Source organism: Bufo gargarizans, chromosome 6 (genome assembly GCF_014858855.1).
Source record: "Bufo gargarizans isolate SCDJY-AF-19 chromosome 6, ASM1485885v1, whole genome shotgun sequence".
NCBI lineage: Eukaryota > Metazoa > Chordata > Amphibia > Anura > Bufonidae > Bufo > Bufo gargarizans.
In genome coordinates, this window is record NC_058085.1 from 41,384,975 (window position 1) to 41,397,772 (window position 12,798).

At 48.3% G+C, this 12,798-nt stretch overlaps 1 protein-coding gene across 2 annotated transcripts in view; it reads left to right on the forward strand.

The window, feature by feature from the left end:
- LOC122939863 (gastrula zinc finger protein XlCGF17.1-like) overlaps positions 1 to 12,798 on the forward strand; it is a 95,943-nt gene that overhangs the window by 56,471 nt on the left and 26,674 nt on the right. The window lies entirely within an intron of this gene.

Below are 12,798 nucleotides of genomic sequence, written 5' to 3' on the forward strand. Positions count from 1 at the left end.
GTACTTTCACTCTAGGGTTTTCTTTTCCGGCATAGAGTTCCGTCCTAGGGGCTCTGTACTGGTAAAGAACTGATGAGTTTTATCCCCATGCATTCTGAATGGAGAGTAATCCATTCAGAATGCCTTCAGTTCAGTCTTTTTGACTGTTAAGGACGGAGATAATACCGCTGCGGTTTTTTCTCTGTCCAAAATTCCGGAGCTGACATTTTTTCCCATTGACATGTATTAATGCCGGAACTGCACATGCTCAGACTGCAAAAAATGTGAAAAAAAATAAATGCCGGATCCGTTTTTCCAGACGAATCCAGCACTTAAATGCATTTGTCATACAGATCAGGATCCTGATCCGTCTGACAAATGCCATCAGTTTGCATGCGTTTTGACGGATCTGGCAGGCAATTCCGGCGACAGAACTGCCTGCCCCAATCCTCTGCCGCAAGTGTGAAAGTAGCCTTAAAGAGATGCAGCACGGAGCAGCCTTCAGGATCTTTATAGGTTATTATTTATTATTAAAGCGCCTTTGATTCCATGGCATTGTACATATGAGAAGAGGTATACATACATAATACAGACAATTGCACTAGTTATAAACAAGACTGGTACAGAAGGAGAGAGGGCCCTGCCCGTGAGGGCCTACAATCTACATGGTATGGGAGAAGGACACAGTAGGTGCGGGTGAAGCTGGTCATGGCGGTATAGAGGCAGCAGGGTCACTGGTTGTAGGCTTGTCTGAAGAGGTGGGTTTTTAGGTTTCTTTTTAAGGATTCCACTGTAGGTGAGAGTCTGATATGTTGGGGTAGAAAGTTCCAGAGTGTGGGGGATGCACGGGAGAAATCCTGGAGGAGATTGTGGGAAGAGGTGATTAGAGGAGAGGAGAGAAGGAGGTCTTGTGAGGATCGGAGAGTGCATATGGGGATGTATCAAGAAAGTAGCTCAGAGATGTAGGGAGGGGACAGGTTGTAGACGGCCTTGTATGTATTTGTTAGTATTTTGAACTGAATTTGCTGGGCAATGGGGAGCCAGTGAAGGGATTGGCAGAGGGGAGAGGCAGAGGATTAACGGGCGGAGAGGTGGATATGTCGTAATATTTATGCTGTCTCCGATTGACAGTCTATATTATTTATGTAATTTATTAATACAATTTATAGTGCAAAACAATATATAATAAAATTGGTGATAATAAAATTCAATCAATAATATGCAAAATAGTGAGAAAGTCAAAAATAATTGAGTATGTGTGTGTATATATATATATATATATATATATATATATATATACACAATTATCCCTTCTTATAATAATACCCCTCAATTATATTTTAAATCAATTAAATACTTGATTTCTCTCAGCCGACAAATGTCTGATTAAACCCAAATCTGGTTTATCTTTTATCTATACAGATATATATAATCAATCGTACCGGTCTAGAACTGAATTCAATTCCTTGGAGATAATACTGTGTTTTCACAAGTATATTTTTAATCTCCCTGTATTGGATTAATTTTCTGGATGATGCTGCAGATACACCCCAATCTTATTCCAAAACAGATACTATACACAAGGTATGGTTGATTGAATATATATAGATATGTATTATATTAATTAATTATCCTATAAAATATAGGTAAGGTTATACTATACCAAAATGTCAGCTAGCAGAAAACAGTTTCAATGGTTCTAAGATGGCTGCCTCCAATGACTGAAAAGGTGGTCAGGGCTGGATCTGGTCTTTTCCCTTGATGATCGTCCCTTCAGGATGGTCTTTTGAAGATGGTCAGAGAGAGAGAGAGAGAGCTAGAGAGCTCTAGAGATCGATCCATTCTGTCAGCCCATACCATCTTTTTATCTTATCTTAGAAAGGGCTTGGCCAAGTTTTATTATTAACTAGTGACCTCACTTTATAATTAATAGAACTTCCCTCTAGTATTTTCCCTCTAGGGAAAATACACCCTAGATCTTTATGTTACCCTAACACTAGATGGCACTAGTACTCCATACAAAAGTCGAAGCACTCACTTCTTTCTCTTATTCATTCACTAGAAATAATTTTTAACTAAGGTTTCAGACAAAACATTGAGGAGATCTTGAATAGACAATGACTTTTGTATTTAGTCAAACACCTTGTTTATCCTTAAATCTTTTGACCAGACCTAATTAAATCAAGATACACATGACCATACTCAAGTCATTGTTCTGGGGAAAAAACAGGGTTTGTTTATGATCACCTGTGTCCACATTTCTCCATTCAAGAAAACCTCAAGGAAAGAAATAATTAACTTGTGTGTTACACTGAGAGAGATTCTAAAAATGACAGAGGAAGTTGTACCTTAAAACTAAATATATCTATAAGGACCACACTCTTATATATACAGCACAGGTATTTAAATTGATGATATACAAATCTATCTACTCATACATTGATTAATATAAAAACCCCAAAGAAAGATTAGAGTCTTTCTATTCACTAAAAATCATCAAAACTCAGCACATTTCTAATACTTTGTCTTATCTAGGCAATTACTTTTCATTAGACCTTGGGACATCTCCTTCTCACAAAAACAGACTTGGGTAAACACTTTGGTACATATCGTAAATCTTAGGTTAATAATTCAGAGTTAAAATCCTGAACTCACCCTGCACTTTTAAAATAAGACAAAATGGTTATCCTTTAGGCTCATGTCCATACATCTTATATAGGCCTTATACTTATGGACTTTATTTATACCCAATAGTTCTGACAGATTAGTCAGGCAGCAGAGTTGAGGATAGATTGGAGGGGTGTGAGAGTGCTTGATGGAAGGCCACAGAGGAGAATGTTGCAGATGACAGGGGCATGTACAAGCATTTTCACAGTTCAAAGTTGAGGAAAGCGCATATGCGGGAGATGTTTTTGAGTTGGAGGCGGCAGGTGCCGGTAAGGGCTTGGTTGTGCGGTCGGAATGAGAGGGCAGAATCGAAGGTCACTCCAAGGCAGCAGACTTGGTTGACCGGGGAGAGTGTGCAGCCATTGATCGTGATAGATCGGTCTGTTGGGGGGGTAAGCAAGATGGGGGAAAGATGATGAATTCTGTTTAATCCATGTTAAGTTTTAGAAAGCGAGAGGAGAAGAATGATGATATAAAGGGTAGACATTGTGAGATTCTGGATAGTAAGGTGGTGATGTCTGGACCAAAGAGGAAGATTTGTGTGTCGTCAGCAAAAAAAATGATACTGAAAGTCATTGGACTCTGAGATGTGAGAGTGGGAGACACTAAATGTCTGGTCTGTGAGGTATGATGTGATCCAGGGGAGGGCCAGGTCAGGGATGCCAAGAGATGAGAGAGTTTTTAACAGAAGGGAGTGGTCGACAGGTCAAGGAGAAGGTGGACAGAGTAATGTTTTTTGGTTTTAGATGTTAGTAGGTCTTTGGTGAGGGCAGTCTCAGTCGAGTGGTGGGGTCGGAAGCCAGATTGTAGTTGGTCAAAGAGTGAGCAGGAGGAGAGGTGAGAGGACAGTTCTGAATGGACATGTTGTTCAAGTAGTTTTGAGGCATATGGAAGAAGTGATCTTGGGCGATATCTGGACAAAGAAGATGGGTCAAGTGAAGGCTTTTTAAGGATGGGTGTAATGGTAGCATGTTTAAAACCAGAGTGGAAGACACCAGAGGTTAGTGATAGGCTGAAGAGATGAGTTAGAGCTAGGATAAACACTGTGGTTAGGTTAGGGATGTGGTGGGATGGGATTGGGTCAAGTGGTGAGATGTGATCTGGAGAGTAGAGTGGAGAGTTTTTCTTCTGTAATGGTGGAGAAGTGGGTTTTGGGAGAAGCGGACCGAGCAGTTGTGTAGAGGGTCTGTGGGCACTGTGCACTGAAGCTTTCTCTAATGCTGACTATCTTTTGTTTGAAGTATGCAGCAAAGTCCTTAGCTGAGATGAGAGGAGAGGGTGGGGGCTGTGGGACAGGGAAGATATGAGAGATGAGAAGTTGCCTGTTTTGCATCAGCGAGTGAGGATTTGAATATGAGGAGAGATTGGTTGTATCCAGTGAAGTGATCCTTAGAGTGGGATTTCTTCCATCGCCGCTCAGCAGCCCTGGAAGCTTGTCTGAGTTTTTTGGTCAGGTTGGTGTGCCAGGGTTGTCTGTTGATTTATTTCGGGTTTTGTTGTGTGTGATGGGGGCAACTGAATCCAAAGCTGTACTTATTGTGGTATTATATAGGGTGGTGGCAACATCTGGGTCTTGGAGGGAACAAATGGTAGATAGTGGCAGAAGAGAGTCTGAAAGAAAGCGAAAGTAAGGTTCCTCTGGGGGTGTTCTAGTCTGTGGATCGGGGGAGCAGCAGAAGACCAATGAAGACAAGTTGAGTAGGTTGTGGTCGGATAGGGAGGGAGGCAAATTAGAAAGGTTAGATAGGGAGCAGAGGCGGGTAAAGATAAGATCCAAAGTGTGACCATCTCTGTGGGTGGGAGCTGAAAACCACTGTGAGATGCCGAAGGAGGAAGAGAGTGATAGGAGTTTAGAGGCGGCTGAGTGGCAGGTGTTAATAGGGATGTTGAAGTCACTCATGATTATAGTGGGGATGTCGGCGAAAATAAAGTGTAGGAGGCTAGTGATAAAGTGGTTAAGAAAGATGAAGAGAAAGTGTTAGTAGGTGAGAATAAGAGAGGATATGAGGTATCTGTGTGTGTTTGGGAAGGAAGTGTTTTGCCAAACAGGTTTGTGCAAGCTGTCAGATGAGAAGGTAAGATGGATGGAGAGATGAATAGTTCCTTGCTGGGTGAACGGATGTGGGGGTATTTCAGGAGGTTTTGAAAAAGTGCGAAGAGTAGGATAAATTGAAACCTTGTTTGCATTAACTATTTCTGTAATTACCTTTGGTCCCCTTCTGGTTCAATTCTGGTATAATTCGGTATGTGCACTTAAAGAGTTGCATTTGGAAAGACTAAGCTCTGCAAGACTAAGGAACTGTCACGGCCTATGGTGTGCGTAGTGACATTTTCCTTCACTTGGTTGCCCGTGACTACGTTTGGTGTTGTATGCATGTGGTGGCAGTGTCTCGGCCTTCTGGCTGATCCCCAGGACATGGTTGCCACGCATGCCGTTGCCCGCGGCAACAGGTGAAGTGTGTGTTTATGTGTGTACTTCCCCTTTATGTGACCGTCTTCCCTTGCCTTGTGTTGAAAGGGTTTACTTCCTTCCTAGTGTGTGTCCACTGGATGTGTCTGTGTGTGGGTGTGGCTACATGGGCTATAAAGCCTCAGTTAAGATCAGTAGTCTGAGGGGTACTTCAGCCATGGTTAGCTGGAGTCAGCCTCCTGTGTTATACCATCTGCCAGTGGGGGCCACCCTTGTGGTCATAGGTTCATGTATGGTGTTGTGAAGATGTTTGTTTGGTCTCTTTATTTATTGCAGCTTATGGTTTCCTGGGTTCCCGTGTGATGTGTGGTGTGTGCTGTGTCTTTTGTGTTGTTGTGAACAGCAGCACTTGTACATGGGTTCCAGGCTGTGTGTCTGTGGCAGGTAGGTGTAGTACTAGTTTCACTTACCTGCCATTGCCATATGTCTGTTTATGTTTCCCCTTTCTTTATAGCTTGGCCAGTGAGACTCCTGTTCGTCCGTATCTAGGAGGAACAGGTAGTCTTACCCTGCTCCTAGTCCAGGGCCACCCTGAGGGCTAGTAGGAATATCAGGTTCCGGAGTATGAGCCCTCCTACCATCAGGGTCAGCTCATACGGCTAGGAGACAGGGTCAGAATTAGGGATTGATAGAAGGTGACCTGCTCTCTGATTCCTGTCCTGGCCTTGCATCGACCATCCATCTTCTGGAATTGCACGGCTGAGGGTTTTCCCCATCCTCAGCCGTGACAGGAACTTAGATTTATACAACTCAGTGTTCAATCAGGTATGACCAAGAGGGGAGCGGGCTACATATGGCCTAATCAAGGGAGGACCAGATACAGGGGTGAAATTGTCAATGTAAACAAATACTCAATAAATCCAGCAGGGAAAGAGACATTAAAGTTCAGTGGAGACATATAAGGGATGAGAAGGAAAGAGGAGGGGTGTGGACAATATCAGACTCCGGAAAAGCTGGGTGCAGCAGTTAGGTTCAATGCAGACATACCTGGAGAGGAGAGAATTGGGTGATGGTCAGTAGGCAGTGATGACAAAGTGGATTCCATATCCATTATATTACATTCTGTAATATTACAACATGCACTTAAAGAGTTGCACTTGAAAGCTCCCATACCTCCCAACTTTGTAAACGAACAAAGAGGGACAGGTTGTGCGGCACAAAAAGCGTGCGGCAGCAATTTCTTCCCCCACACTAGGCCACGCCTCTAACTACTCCCAAAACTTACCTATACACCAAATCCCAACCAGTCCCCTTAATGCCCCCACATAGTAATTATTTCTTCTTCATGCCGCCCACAGTATTTATGCCCACATTGTACCTCCTTTACAGAATTATTCCCAGTTATGTGCCCCCCAGTAATATTCCCAGTTATGTGCCCCCTAGAAATATTCCCAGTTATGTGCCCCCCAGAAATATTCCCAGTTATGTGCCCCCCAGAAATATTCCCAGTTATGTGCCCCCCAGAAATATTCCCAGTTATGTGCCCCCCAGAAATATTCCCAGTTATGTGCCCCCCAGAAATATTCCCAGTTATGTGCCCCCCAGAAATATTCCCAGTTATGTGCCCCCCAGAAATATTCCCAGTTATGTGCCCCCCAGAAATATTCCCAGTTATGTGCCCCCCAGAAATATTCCCAGTTATGTGCCCCCCAGAAATATTCCCAGTTATGTGCCCCCAGGAATATTCCCAGTGATGTGCCCCCCAGTGATGTGCCCACCTATGTGCCCCCCAGTGATGTGCCCACCTATGTGCCCCTCACAGAATGTAATAAACACCACATACTTACCTTCTTCCTAGCAGCAGCAGGACATCAGCTGCTCTAGTCTGCGAAGGAGGCGGAGCCAAGGCTAACGGCTGGCCCCGCCACCCGCACAGACCAGAGGTGTGGAGAGTCGGCAGGGGGGAGGATGATGAAGCAGGAGCAGGGAGCCGATCCTGGCGATGGCTCTCTGCTTCATTATGGCATCTGTCTCTTCTTCCTATGTACTGTACTTTGTACTGTAAAAAGACATTTCCCGAACTCGGGTTCGATGCCAAGGTACCACTCATCACAGCCAATACATTCTAATACTGTACGTACCACTTGGAACTGAACCTGAGTTCGGGAAATGTTTTTTTTACAGTAGTAATTAATTTATAAGGTTATTACCCGACGTGAGACTTCGCAAAGTAATAACTTCGGCTCATCAGAGCCAATACATACTAATAGTTCACGGAGCGCTCACTCCGTACAGTATTCAAACAAAGTATTATGCAAATCGTCTTCGGATGTTTCATCCGAACTCGATTCGCTCATCCCTAGTTGTCCCTGTTGTGGTGCCACGGATGTCCCTGTTGTGGGGAAGGGGCGCCACGGATGTCCCTGTTGTGGGGAAGGGGCGCCACGGATGTCCCTGTTGTGGGGAAGGGGCGCCACGGATGTCCCTGTTGTGGGGGTGGGGTGCCACGGATGTCCCTGTTGTGGGGGTGGGGCGCCACGGATGTCCCTGTTGTGGGGGTGGGGCGCCACGGATGTCCCTGTTGTGGGGGTGGGGCGCCACGGATGTCCCTGTTGTGGGGGTGGGGCGCCACGGATGTCCCTGTTGTGGGGGTGGGGCGCCACGGATGTCCCTGTTGTGGGGGTGGGGCGCCACGGATGTCCCTGTTGTGGGGGTGGGGCGCCACGGATGTCCCTGTTGTGGGGGTGGGGCGCCACGGATGTCCCTGTTGTGGGGGTGGGGCGCCACGGATGTCCCTGTTGTGGGGGTGGGGCGCCACGGATGTCCCTGTTGTGGGGCGCCACGGATGTCCCTGTTGTGGGGCGCCACGGATGTCCCTGTTGTGGGGCGCCACGGATGTCCCTGTTGTGGGGCGCCACGGATGTCCCTGTTGTGGGGCGCCACGGATGTCCCTGTTGTGGGGCGCCACGGATGTCCCTGTTGTGGGGCGCCACGGATGTCCCTGTTGTGGGGCGCCACGGATGTCCCTGTTGTGGGGCGCCACGGATGTCCCTGTTGTGGGGCGCCACGGATGTCCCTGTTGTGGGGCGCCACGGATGTCCCTGTTGTGGGGGTGGGGCGCCACGGATGTCCCTGTTGTAGGGGTGGGGCGCCACGGATGTCCCTGTTGTGGGGTCCTCTACCTGAACCTCCAGAAGGCTTCTCCACCAATTAGCCGTGCAGACCCATCTCTACACCATGTAGGTATTTGCTCCAGAAAAATCAGGTTTCGTCATCTTTATTATGTGTGATTAGATTTCCCCGCATTAATATTCCACCTCTGACTGGGGAGATTTTTTATTTTTATTTTTCATCGGCTGCGCAGTGAGGCGGAGGTACTGCAGATTTCAGGGACAGGGGATTGGGTAAGGCTATGTTCACACCAGAGAATGCCAGGAATCAGCCGTACAGAATATTGTGCGTGCAGCGGTATTTGTTTTGTAGAGGCCGGATCTCTGCCGGACCCCATTATACTGAGCGGTAGAGATGGCCTTGCGGTTTGCCCGGCGGTCATTTTGCGGCGAACTTTGCGTGTTCGCGATTCGCCGAACATGCAAACATATGGAGATATTTGCGCCCACCATATTCTTTTACATTGTGAAGAACTTTGACCCATGACACATCCATCAGGTGGTACAGGGCAGCCAATTGAGACGTTTTTTGTGTTTCTAGTATTATGTATAGGAGTTGTGGCTGACTCCTATGGTCGTGCACTCCCTCCTGCCCCTCCCCTGCCTCGCAGGCTGATTTTAATTAGACTGAGTACATAGTCTGCTCAGCATGCATGCTGGTACTTGTAGCCCCTGGATTCAATGAAGGCCATTTTGGCTCCACATAGACACAAATCAAGGGGGCACAGCATGCATGTGGGACCTGCACTTCCTGGATTCATGGTCGCTGTTATGGCACCCAACAGGTGAGCTTTAGTGTTAGGACCCTTCTTATAGAGGTCGCCTTGGCGTTCGGCAGAAGGGCTCAAGGAGGACAAAAGTCCTTTTAAGCACTAGTATAGGTCTGCTATCAATATGTGTGATACACAGAGGGGTGCGATATACTTATAATATAAATTTTTATATAGGGTAAGGTTCCGGAAGAGGTCGCTCTTATCAGGGCGTGCGGTCTGTGGTTAGGCTATCAGGGCCAGAATAGCACCCCCTGTAGGGCAATATCAGGGACAGTTCTTTGCCCACCCTGTCCTTCAATACCACATCATCATCTAGCCCAGGGATAGATGTTTTTTGCTTTCCCTCCGGGATTCATGGATGTGTCTCCGAGCACCTGATTTAGTGCCGCCGAGTACTGGTTATTGCCGACCACATCTATGCTTTTTGCTTAAAGAGGACCTTTCACTCGTATACAAATTAAAAACTAACTCTATCTGTGGGCAGAGCGGCGCCCAGGGGTCCCCCTGCACTTACTAGTATGCCTGGGCACCGCTCCGTTCGCCCGGTATAGGCTCCGGTGTCTCAGATCCGTCTGTTGTATTGGACTGATTTTTTGTAGGAGGCGTGTCCCTTGCTGCAGTGCTGGCCAATCGCAGCACACCGCTCATAGCCTGGCAGCTTCAAGGAGTTTCCTGGCATGGCACTTCTTCAAACAATGTGCTGACGACAAGACCCGAGTGGTTTGCACGCTGTGCCATCAGAGCCTGAAGCGAGGCATTAACGTTCTGAACCTTAGCACAACCTGCATGACCAGGCACCTGCATGCAAAGCATGAACTGCAGTGGAGTAAACACCTTAAAAATAAGGGACTCACTCAGGCTCCCCCTGCTACCTGTTCTGCTGCTGCCGCCTCGGCCTCTTCCTCCGCCTCTGGAGGAACGTTGGCACCTGCCGCCCAGCAAACAGAGGATGTACCACCAACACCACCACCTCCGTCACCAAGCATCTCAACCATGTCACACGGCAGCGTTCAGCTCTCCATCTCACAAACATTTGAGAGAAAGCGTAAATTCCCACCTAGCCACCCTCGATCTCTGGCCCTGAATGCCAGCATTTCTAAACTACTGGCCTATGAAATGCTGTCATTTAGGCTGGTGGACACAGACAGCTTCAAACAGCTCATGTCGCTTGCTGTCCTACAGTATGTTGTTCCCAGCCGCCACTACTTCTCCAAGAGAGACGTGCCTTCCCTGCACAACCAAGTATCAGATAAAATCAAGTGTTCACTGCGCAACGCCATCTGTGGCAAGGTCCACCTAACCACAGATACGTGGACCAGTAAGCACGGCCAGGGACGCTATATCTCCCTAACTGCACACTGGGTAAATGTAGTGGCGGCTGGGCCCCATGGGGAGAGCTGTTTGGCGCACGTCCTTCCGCCGCCAAGGATCGCAGGGCAACATTCTTTGCCTCCTTTTGCCTCCTCCTCCTCTTCTTCCACCTGCTCATCCAGTCAGCCACACACCTTCACCACCAACTTCAGCACAGCCCGGGGTAAACGTCAGCAGGCCATTCTGAAACTCATATGTTTGGGGGACAGGCCCCACACCGCACAGGAGTTGTGGCGGGGTATAGAACAACAGACCGACGAGTGGTTGCTGCCGGTGAGCCTCAAGCCCGGCCTGGTGGTGTGCGATAATAGGCGAAATCTCGTTGCAGCTCTGGGACTAGCCGGTTTGATGCACATCCCTTGCCTGGCGCATGTGCTGAATTTGGTGGTGCAGAAGTTCATTCACAACTACCCCGACATGTCAGAGCTGCTGCATAAAGTGCGGGCCGTCTGTTCACGCTTCCGGCGTTCACATCCTGCCGCTGCTCGCCTGTCTGCGCTACAGCGTAACTTCGGCCTTCCCGCTCACCGCCTCATATGTGACGTGCCCACCAGGTGGAACTCCAGCTTGCACATGCTGGACAGACTGTGCGAGCAGCAGCAGGCCATAGTGGAGTTTCAGCTGCAGCACGCACGGGTCAGTCGCACTGCGGAACAGCACCACTTCACCACCAATGACTGGGCCTCCATGCGAGACCTGTGTGCCTTGTTGTGCTGTTTCGAGTACTCCACCAACATGGCCAGTGGCGATGACGCCATTATCAGCGTTACAATACCACTTCTATGTCTCCTTGAGAAAACACTTAGGGCGATGATGGGAGAGGAGGTGGCCCAGGAGGATGAGGAAGTGGGGTAATTTTTAGCACTTTCAGGCCAGTCTCTTCGAAGTGACTCAGAGGGAGGTTTTTTGCAACAGCAGAGGCCAGGTACAAATGTGGCCAGCCAGGGCCCACTACTGGAGGACAAGGAGGAGGAGGAGGAGGAGGATGAGGATGAAGCATGTTCACAGCGGAGTGGCACCCAACGCAGCTCGGGCCCATCACTGGTGCGTGGCTGGGGGGAAACGCAAGACAATGACGATACGCCTCCCACAGAGGACAGCTTGTCCTTACATCTGGGCAGCCTGGCACACATGAGCGACTACATGCTGCAGTGCCTGCGCAACGACAGCAGAGTTGCCCACATTTTAACGTGTGCGGACTACTGGGTTGCCACCCTGCTGGATCCCCGGTACAAAGACAATGTGCCCACCTTACTTCCTGCACTGGAGCGTGATAGGAAGATGCGCGAGTACAAGAGCACATTGGTAGACGCGCTACTGAGAGCATTCCCAAATGTCACAGGGGAACAAGTGGAAGCCCAAGGCGAAGGCAGAGAAGGAGCAAGAGGTCGCCAACACAGCTGTGTCACGGCCAGCTCCTCTGAGGGCAGGGTTAGCATGGCAGAGATGTGGAAAAGTTTTGTCAACACGCCACAGCTAACTGCACCACCACCTGATACGCAACGTGTTAGCTGGAGGCAACATTTCACTAACATGGTGGAACAGTACGTGTGCACACCCCTCCACGTACTGACTGATGGTTCGGCCCCATTTAAATTCTGGGTCTTCAAATTGTCCACGTGGCCAGAGCTAGCCTTTTATGCCTTGGAGGTGCTGGCCTGCCCGGCGGCCAGCGTTTTGTCTGAACGTGTATTCAGCACGGCAGGGGGCGTCATTACAGACAAACGCAGCCGCCTGTCTACAGCCAATGTGGACAAGCTGACGTTCATAAAAATGAACCAGGCATGGATCCCACAGGACCTGTCCATCCCTTGTGCAGATTAGACATTTATAACTACCTTCCCTTAACCATATATTATTGTACTCCAGGGCACTTCCTCATTCAATCCTATTTTTATTTTCATTTTACCATTTATATTGCGGGGCAACCCAAAGTTGAATGAACCTCTCCTCTGTCTGGGTGCCGGGGCCTAAAAATATCTGACAGTGGCCTGTTCCAGTGGTGGGTGACGTGAAGCCTGATTCTCTGCTATGACGTGAAGCCTGATTCTCTGCTATGACGTGAAGCCTGATTCTCTGCTATGACGTGAAGCCTGATTCTCTGCTATGACGTGAAGCCTGATTCTCTGCTATGACGTGAAGCCTGATTCTCTGCTATGACGTGAAGCCTGATTCTCTGCTATGGGACCTCTCTCCTCTGTCTGGGTGCCAGGGACAAAATATCTGACAATGGCCTGTTCCAGTGGTGGGTGACGTGAAGCCTGATTCTCTGCTATGACATGAAGCCTGATTCTCTGCTATGAAATGAAGCCTGATTCTCTGCTATGGGACCTCTCTCCTCTGTCTGGGTGCCAGGGACAAAATATCTGACAATGGCCTGTTCCAGTGGTGGGTGGCGTGAAGCCTGATTCTCTGCTATGACATGAAG